Genomic DNA, 8,966 nt, shown 5'->3' with positions numbered 1-8,966 from the left:
AGTCACTGAGAATCAAGTTCCATCACCTCAAGTCTTTGCATGGAGCACAGAGCATATTCTGTCAGTTAGGTCTGGTAATGGCACGAGCTGGGAAATTGGAGGAGGTTATTATAGTGCAGGGATGTGATTGAATAAATGCTGTCAGACCCCCAAGCACAAACAGCAGGAATTTCATTCTTTTTTTTAATTTGACATCTTTTGACATTAGAGTGGTTAAGTAAAGGTAATAAAACTACTTCTTTCCATATACTATTCCTGCCCTCTGTTGGATTAGGGTGTAGAATTGTTATTTATCTTGTGTTTTTCTTGCAGTTTAACTTTCCTATTTTTACTTGTTTCTTGAAATAATCACCTTTATACATGAATTTTTCCAGCAAGTGTGGTACAGTTGCTTCTGTATTTTTCTAGGAGCTTATAGTTTCCAGTAGCAAGTGTCACACCACTTGATTTTGGCCATTTTATGGGTTCATATTGTGCTAATATTTTATTCTGTGACTGCATGCGCTGTTGTAGCTACGTATATGCACTGTGTGTGGCTGTATATACCGTGCTTTGGACCTTGGCCCTAAGGGCTCAATGTTTCATTTAGCTGTGTGACTATTAAACTTGAACTTGAACTAATTGTTAATGCTGGAATTTTGTTATCTCCAATCTGAGTATGAGACGACCATGACTGCTTTTTCCTTTGTCTTTTCTTTGTTCCCTTGGCTTGTTTTTTTTTGTTCATTCTTTGTTCTCGTAACACTAAATAAAACGACCATAAGCAGCAAGTTTCATATTCCATTCTTGATTGCCAAAGAACCTCTGGATTACAAAGCTATGAGGATCTGACACCTCTATTGATGTTTCATCATTCCTGCCTTCCAGACAATCAGGCTCCTTCCCTTCATTGCAATTTAAAATTGATTTTTCCCGTATTGATTTGAAGCATTAAATCAGTTTCTCCCTCTAGAGTTGCTGCCTGATTCTCTCCTCTTCTTTCAGCTTCCCTTTGTCCGCAGTATTTTACATTTGTAGAATGTTACAGAGAAGAAGTTTTTCTGGGTAATTTTTGTTCCACCCATCTCAGTGCAAACTTTCAGTTGGATCCTCTTAAAATCACAATGTTGGGACCTTTACCTCACTGCCAGCAACAGCCAGACAGTCCGAGCATTGATTGTTTTGTAGCCACTGAGTGGTGGAGTTTGTTATGACCAACAGCGCGCTGGCTCATTCCGTGTGACCAGTGAGGCAGGGAGCACAGACCCTCCCCAAATGACAACAATATCCTATTCCAGCTAACCAGTGACAAATTGGGATGGGAACTGTGTTCCCACACGGTAGAAAAAGGCCATTTTCAATGATGAATCACTCTGTCCATGAGACAAACTTTGTCAATGGAAGTAAACGTGAAAGATTCACTTCCTCATAGTTGATGTTTCTTGCACTGTAAATGGTAAATTGACTGAGTGGCAGTCATAAAATTAAATTTGTATTTGTCTGTAATTTGCAGTGCAAAGACTTGGCCTGTATGCCCTGGTTTGTAAATTGCAATGCAGAAACCTGCCTGTATACCCTGGTTTGTAATATGCAGTGCAGAAACCTGCCTGTATGCCCTGGTTTGTAATATACAGTATTGAAACCTGCCTGTATGCCCTGGTTTGTAATATGCAGTGCAGAAACCTGCCTGTATGCCTTGGTTTGTAATGTGCAGTGTAGAAACTTGCCTGTATGCCCTGATTTGTAAATTGCAATGCAGAAACCTGCCTGTATGCTGTGGTTTGCTCTATTTAATGTAGGAGGTGGAGCAATGCAACATATATATAAAAATACATTGTTAACATATTTTTCTAGATACAATTAGCAAGACAAGGTTTCATTATTAACACTTTGGGATCAAGACAATTTTAGATTATGAGAACACTCAGTCTTCTTTTATTGTCATTTAGAAATTCATACATGCATTAAGAAATGATACAATGTTTCTCCGCAGTGATATCACAGAAAACAAGACAAACCAAAGACTAACACTGATATAATTATAACATATAATTACAGCAGTGCAAAGCAATACCCTAATTTGATGAAGAACAAACCATGGGCACGGTAAAAAAAAGTCTTAAAAGTCCCCGAGTCCCCAATAGCAGGCGGCAAAAGGGAGAAACTCCCTGCCATAAACCTCTAGGCACCGTCAACTTGCTGATGCCTTGGAAGCAGCCGACCACAGCTGACACTGAGTCCATCCGTCCGAAAACTTCGAGCCTCCAACCAGCCCCTCCGATACAGCCTCCCGAGCGCCATCCTCTGCCAAGCGCCTTCGACCTAGCCCTGGCCGCTGAAACAAGCAAAGCTGAGGATTTCGGGGCCTTCTGCTCCAGAGATTCCGGTTACCACACAGTAGCAGCGGCAGCGAAATGGGCATTTCAGAAGTTTTCCAGATGTTCCTCCGTACTCTCATGTCCGTCTCCATCAAATCAGAATTGTCAAGTAGAGAACCGCGCACAGATAACAGATATTCATCCTGGAGAGGCCACGCGTGCTGCCGTCGCGCCGCCATCTTCTCCTCCTAAGCAAAGCAAAGCAAAGTAAAACTATAGAAGTCTTTGAGCAACTCTCAGCTCATCAGGGTGGCAATGAACTCCCCACAGCTGAGGATGTGCCTGAGGAAGTTAATGCAGACATCTCACCTCTCCCGGAAGTTCCGGGAGTCTCCCGCGTATTGATAGTGGCTCCCTGACGCCCGCAAATTATATACAATATCCCGGAAATCGATTTTTTTGAGAGCGAGAGGGAGGGAGGGATGGAGGGAGGGGGGAGGGAGAGGGAGAGAGAGAAAAAAGAAAGAAAGAAAGAATATGAGAATGAATCCTGATTGGTCTCTCTTTGTGCTAAGTAGACCTATCAGTTTTCTATGTGGGCGGGCTTTACAGTCGACCTCTCTCTCTCTTTCATTGTCCATCAGTTCAGTTTAGTGTCCTGCAGTGCCATGGCAGAGTGTTCCAAAAAAAGAAAATATAAAATGTACTTCACCACAGACTACACTAAAGTGTACCCCTGCCTAATAGGGATCAAAAGCAATGACAGTGTTGCTCGCTGCACTGTTTGCAACAGTGACTTTTCTATTGCCCATGGTGGGTTAAATGACTGTAAAAGATATATTGAGGTGAGTCCTGGATTATGTCTCAACTAACCTTGAAGGACTGGTGCCAAACTACAAAAGTTTGCCAGTTGATGAGTTCTGGGGGAAGCTGTCCAAAGTAAAATCTGTGAGCACAGGGCAGTTGAGATTCAAAGAGCTCTGTCAGTTGATGAAGCTGCTTTTGGTGCTGCCAAATTCTAATTGTGATGTAGAAAGGGCATTCAGCATGGTGCGTCACAATAAGACAGAATTCAGAAGTCAGCTGTCTCACAAAAGACTTGTGAATCTGATGTCTTGCAAAATTAACAAACTCATTGACACAGACTGCTATGAGGTTGAGACCTCCCTGAAATGAGTTTTTGCAGGGTGGGATATCAGTTAATGGTCAAGCAAGCAACCAGCTGGAAGAGATCACTGTATTGGATATGGAAGAGTTGGTGCAGGAGTTACTAGCTTTTGCCCACACAGCTTGATGGAGGTATCCTGAGTTTGATTTTGAAGCATTGGTTCCATTAGTGACAACCTATACTGTATATTCTAGATCTGTCAATTTACTGTCTGGATTATTGGATAATCTTAACACTGTCGTCACCAATTAAGGACAGCATATTAAGAGGAATGAACTTCCAAGTGGATAGAGTGCCTATTGCATGCATCATCGGTAAATGACTCCTGGTTTGGCACAGACCAGAGGACCTGTTTCCAGGCTATATTTCTCTGTGGCTCTTTGCAAAGGCAGGAATTGAAATAGATTGTTTATCTCCAAGGTCTTTTTTTGTCATTCAGATTACATTAAGATGCCAGGGCCAACAACTTAGAGTCTAGTGTTCCGTTCCCAGCTTAAGAAAATAGGAAAGTATTTAAAACCAAAGCAAATACTGAAAGTGCCGGAAACATCCAGACAGTGTTTGTGTGAACAATTCAGGTTGAAAACACTTTGTCAGAACCACTGAAGAGTAGAACAAGTTAGTTTTGAGCTCCCATGAAGGTGTGTGGAGAAATGAGTGAGACAGACAGCAGCAGTATAAATGTACCACCACAATGTGTCGCCACAATCTATAAACTATTGTCCAGCATGTCCATCTTCTGTGACTGTCAAGCCCAGGGAGCAACCCTCCTTCAATAAGGATGCACACCAGAAGCTTAGGAAAGGGGCAGAATGATGGAAGAATATGTACTCGATTGTTGAAAATAATCGTATTTTTCCTTTTTCTAATACAGGCACAGTCATCAAAACATGATCAGAAAATTAAAGATGCAGCATTGCTTAAGGTTCCAACAAAAGTTATAACGCAACATAACTCTGAAAGAGGCTCCAAATTAAACCAGCCAAGCAAAAGTCAGAAGGTAATTAACCAACCGACCAGCACTGGGATACCCCCATGATGAAGTTCATTGTGAAGACAGAAAAGGGTCAGGAAACAATGCAATTTAGCATGTGAAGCTGTTTTTTTAGATATCCAGAGGGTGGATTTTATTCTACTCTGGTGTGATTTTTGGAGTTTTTCCCTGTTTCATAAGTGTTGATTTTCTCTGCTTGTCCAGATCTTCAGTCTCAGACAAAATGGTGAGTAGTGATCTATAACTGGAGTCCCTGACTGAAATGACGAGATGTCTAATTGTTTCCAGAACTGGCAAAGAAGGGTAGGATCCATTTTACACACACCTATCAGGACTGATGTTCATCCTATACTGATCATTATCCCGCACGTTGCAGTCAACCAGTGCTACTGGCATTCTCATTGGCTGCATGCCTTGAGGTGAGACCGGACATAATACTACCTAGAGTCGAGCATAATCGCGCAAAAGGGATGTTTAAACGATCTTATAACAATAGACTGGATATTGTATTCTTTTTCCATAACACAATGAACCTGAGGAACAAATTACAAGTTGGAGCATTTTTTAAAAAATTTGTTCAAGGGATATGAGCTTCATAGGCTGAGCCAGAATCGTCTTTCCCAAGTTGCCTGTGCAAGGATGGTGGTGAGCTGCTGAAGTCGTAGAGTTGAGGGTAGAGCCTCAATGCCGTTAGGGAGGGAGTCCCAGGATTTTGACCCACTGATGGTGAGGAACAGTGACTTATTTCCTAGTTAGGGTGGTCCTTGGCAACTTCTAGGTGGCCCCATGCTTTTGCTGCCCTTGTTTTTTAGCTGGTAGAGGTGGTGGATTTGGAAGGTTGTGCTTAAGGAGTCTTGGTGAGTTGTTACAGTGACTGGTGCAAACTGTTGCTACTGTGTATTGGTGGTGGAGTGAGTGAGTGTTACTATGAGTGTGCAGGGTACTATGTCCTGTATGGTGTAAACTATTGATTTTGGACTTGGTGTGTGCTGAGGGTTTCTGTGCACACGGGTAAAAGTCACATATTCAGTCGAAGTGCTTTCATTCATCATGTGGGAGGCAGTTGTTGCCTCCTCAGTGTTACAGGTTTGCAGTGTAGACTGAGCCTGTTTGAACTGAAGAATCAAACCCAGCACCAGAGATGAAAGAAATTGGCTTTATTTGTCCCGTGCACATTGAAACATACAGCAAAATCGGTGGTTTGCATCAATTCAAATCCGCAAGGATATGCTGGACAGCTGACGAGTGTTTCCACACTTCTGGCGCCAACACAGCATGCCCACAACTTGCTGACCTTCACTGTTTGTCTTCAGAAGGTGGGAATAAACCAGAGCAACTGGAGGAAACCCATGTGGTCATGAGAAGAATGTACACACTCCTTGCAGGCAGCAGCAGGAATTGAACCAAGCTGGTGCTGTAAGGTGCTACACTAACTGCTGTGCTACTGGCTTGTTTAAAGTGGTCATCAGTAGCCAGCAGGTTTATTGTGGGCCAGATTTCACCAGTATCAGCCACAGTGACCTTGGAGCAACTGGAAATTTCAGATAATTTTGAAGGTGGAGCCTTGCTCTATATGTTCTAAAGGTAGTGCCCCCAATTTTTTAGTTAGGGGATCAGGAAGGGGGTGCTCCGGATAAGAATGAGACTCCTGGATGGTATGTTGCTTCACAGGTGCCTGGGTCTGGGGCATCTTGGTTCAAGTCCTCAACATTCTTAAGTGGGAGGGTGAGCAGCCAGAGGTCACGGTCCATATAAGTATCAATGACATAGGTAGGAAGAGGGATGAAGAGGGAGTTTAAGTTAAAGGACAGGACCTCCATGGTTGTGATCTCAGGACTGCTACCCATGGCACATGCTAGTGTGGCCGGAAATAGCAAGATCTTGCAGGGCCTGACCAGATGTTCCCTCGGACCCTGTGGGAGGTAAGTGCAGAAATTGCAGATATACATAAATTATCCTTAGCAACAGGTGATGTCCCAAGGATTGGAGGATAGCTAATGTTTTCTGCCGTTTAAGAAAGGCTGTAAGAATAAATCAGGATGACATCAAGATTGAGAGTGTGGTGGACAGCGAGGAAGACTATCAAAGCTTGCAGTGGAATCTGGATCAGCTGAAAAAATGGGCTGAAACATGGCAGATGGAATTTAAGTGTGAGATGTTGCACTTTGGCAGGACCAACCAGGATTGACCTTATATAGTGAACAGTGGGGCACTGAGTACAGAAGAACAAAGGGATCTGGGAATGCAGGTCCATAATTCATTGAACATGGTGTCATAGGTAGATAGGGTTGTAAAGAATCCTTTTGGCACATTGGCCTTCATAAATCAAAGTGTTGAGTACAGGGGATGGGATGTTGTATAAGGTGTCGGTAGGCCTAATTTGGGGTATTGTGTGCAGTTTTGGTCACCTACCTACAGGAAAGATGTAAATAAGGTTGAAAGAGTACAGAGAAAATTTACAAGGATGTTGCTGAGACAGGGGAACCTGAATTAGAAGGAAAAATTGAATAGGTTAGAGCTTTGTTCCCTAGAATGTAGAAGATTGAGGAGAAATTTGATAGTGTACAAAATTTATGAGTGGTATAGATAGGATAAATACAAGTAGGCATTTTCCACTGAGGTTGGGTGGGACTATGAAAGAGGTCATGGGTTAAGGGTGAAAGGTGATCATGAGGGAAACTTCTTTACTTAGAGGGTTGTGAGACTGTAGAACGAGCTGCCAGCGCAAGTGGTGGATGCGATTTTGATTTGAATATTTGAGTAGTTGGATAAGTACATGAATGGGAGGGCTATGGTCCGAGCGCAGGTCAAAGTGACTGGTCAGTTTAAATAGTTCGGCATGGACTAGATGGGCCAAAGGGCCTGTTTCTGTGCTGTATTTTTCTGCGTCTCTGTGACTCTATATGTTCAGGACCCAGAGAAATTAGAGGAATGTAAGACCTCCCTTACAAAGACTAGTAGGTCTATGCCCCAGAATCCACCAGGTGCCCATCCCTACCTGATCTTTTTGTCATTGCTTGATCCTTGTGTTCTGTGTGACAAATGGCCAGAGTGGAGGTAAACTTGAGAAATGTAGATACGAATTTCCCTACTTATTCGATTAGTTCAGCCCAAGAATCAAATCATCAATAACATAAAGAGTCAAAAATGGCATATCATTCCAAACATTGGACAAGTGCCCTCTTAAGACCACAGGACATAGGAAGAGAGTTAAGCCGTTTGGCCGATAGAGTCTGCTCTACCACTCGATCCTGGCTGATTTATTTTCCTCCTCAACACCACTCTCCCGCCTTCTCCCTGTAACTTTTGACACCCCTACTGATCTAGAAATTAAGCAACCCAATGAAAGATAGGTTCAATTAATAATTCCTGCCCACTAAATGATGAACCACTCCTTGAGGTGCCTGAATGGATCACATAAATCAGTAACAATATTACCTTCCTAACCCGCAATTTGTACATTCCCCTTAATCTCAACAACCTGCTTTATGCAGTGCAGCAGAACATTAGAAAAATACACGTAACAGTGCTTTAAAATAATGGTGTCTTTCTTCTTTTAAACGTAGAAGCCTTCATCCAACTTGTTGCACAATATTAGTTTGTTTAATGTCCTATCCCGTACACAAGTGTAAATGAGAATAAAGTATTCGTTACTCTGGATCCAATGCAGCACAAAAAAACACAATAAGAAAAAGAACACAATCATTAAAAAAACACTATAAGTACATAAGGTAGCTTACAGGTATGTATATGTATTGATTGTACATACATAAACTGACACTAGCTACAGGGCTGTCTGTAGGTAAGGTGACTGACAGGAAGTAGTGGTGATGGGATGGGTTAATGGGTGGAGCTGTTGATCAGCCTTACTGCTTGGGGAAGGTAACTGTGTGGTCCTGGTGTGGATGCTAAGTAGCTTCCTCCCTGATGGGAGTGGGACAAACAGTCCATGAGCAGGGTGGGTGGGATCCTTCGTGATATTGCTGTCCTTCTTCTGCCACCTGCGTGGGAGGGGGGAGCTGGGGGGGGTGCTTTGGGGTTCTAACATTTAACTGTCATTCATTCTTTGGGGTACTGCTTGGATTTCGTGGATGGTTGCGAAGAAACAGTATTTCAGGATGTATATTGTAAACATCTCTCTGACATTAAATGTACCTTTGAAGCCTTTGATATGTCCTTGATGGTGGGTAGGCCGATGCCAGTGAAGTAGTGGGCAGTTCTGACTATGTGTTGTAGAGCCTTCCTGTCCGCTGTCATCCAGTTTCCATACCATGCAGTGATACAGCATGTTAGGATGCCCCCTACTGAACATCTGTAGAACACCATGAGTAGTCCAGCATTCTTCAGTCTCCTCAAAGAAATGCACTGAGTGAATCAGAGAGCAAGAACAATTCTGATCAAAGTGACTGAAGCTTTTCCGGTAATTAATACGAAGCCACTCAAATCAGGAGAAACTCTGATGAAACTAACTCTGAAGAGAGTGAAAAAAGGAAAAGGTTACTTAGTA

The sequence above is a fragment of the Mobula birostris genome, chromosome 6 (genome assembly GCF_030028105.1).
Source record: "Mobula birostris isolate sMobBir1 chromosome 6, sMobBir1.hap1, whole genome shotgun sequence".
In the NCBI taxonomy this organism is placed as follows: Eukaryota; Metazoa; Chordata; class Chondrichthyes; order Myliobatiformes; family Myliobatidae; genus Mobula; species Mobula birostris.
This window is presented reverse-complemented; position numbering follows the sequence as displayed.